The following is an 819-nucleotide window of genomic DNA, read 5'->3' on the forward strand; positions in this document are numbered from 1 at the left end:
TCTTTGCGCGGACAGGGCTCCAGATCACGGCCGGCCAGAACATTACAACCAGGGCCTCTGCTCACAACTGCTGCCACACTGGGGCTCCCGAGATCCCTCAAGATAGCCCTGGGCCTGTAGACAAGGAGTTTAGAGCTGAAGGGGTAAGGATGAGACATGACTCACTAACAGTTTAGTACGTGAGAGGGACACCGGGTTCAATCCCCAGGGCCCAAACTCCACACGCACAAGTTCAGACCCGCGGAAGAGTCTTAGTTCCGTTGAGTTTAAGAAAACAAATCTGGCAGGGCTGTGTTGGCACATACCTTTAATTCCTCGAACTCAGACCTCTGAGTTCGAGGCCAGCCTGGTGGTGCACATAGTGAGTTCTAGGACAACCAAGGCTGTTACACAGTGAAATATTGTCTTGGAAAAAAAAAAAAAGTGCTCGCTTCGGCAGCACATATACTAAAAATTGGAACGATACAGAGAAGATTAGCATGGCCCCTGCGCAAGAATGACACGCAAATTCGTGAAGCGTTCCATATTTAAAAAAGAAAAAGAAAGGGCGGGTGGAGAGAGAATAAATCTGGAGTAGAGATTCTTCATCATTCTAAAAGAACCCATTTGCACCTTATCTTTCTTTTTTCCCTTTACATTTACAGTAGGCTGGGGAGATGGCTCAATGGTTAAGAGCACTGGCTGTTCTTCCAGAGAAGGTTCAATTCCTATCACCCACAAGGTGGCTCACAACCTTCTGTAACCCCAGTTCCGGGGCATCTGACACCTTCTGGCCTCTGCAGACATGGTTCCCAGACACACATACATGCTAGCAGAACA

At 48.2% G+C, this 819-nt stretch overlaps 1 non-coding gene across 1 annotated transcript; it reads left to right on the plus strand.

Annotated features, from left to right (window-relative positions):
• The first annotated feature begins 423 nt into the window (after positions 1–423).
• Positions 424–531, plus strand: LOC118572834. Its single transcript, XR_004943534.1, has one exon. It is a non-coding gene; the product is annotated as a U6 spliceosomal RNA (small nuclear RNA).
• Positions 532–819: the final 288 nt, after the last annotated feature.

Source organism: Onychomys torridus, chromosome 22 (assembly GCF_903995425.1).
Source record: "Onychomys torridus chromosome 22, mOncTor1.1, whole genome shotgun sequence".
NCBI classification, from domain to species: Eukaryota; Metazoa; Chordata; class Mammalia; order Rodentia; family Cricetidae; genus Onychomys; species Onychomys torridus.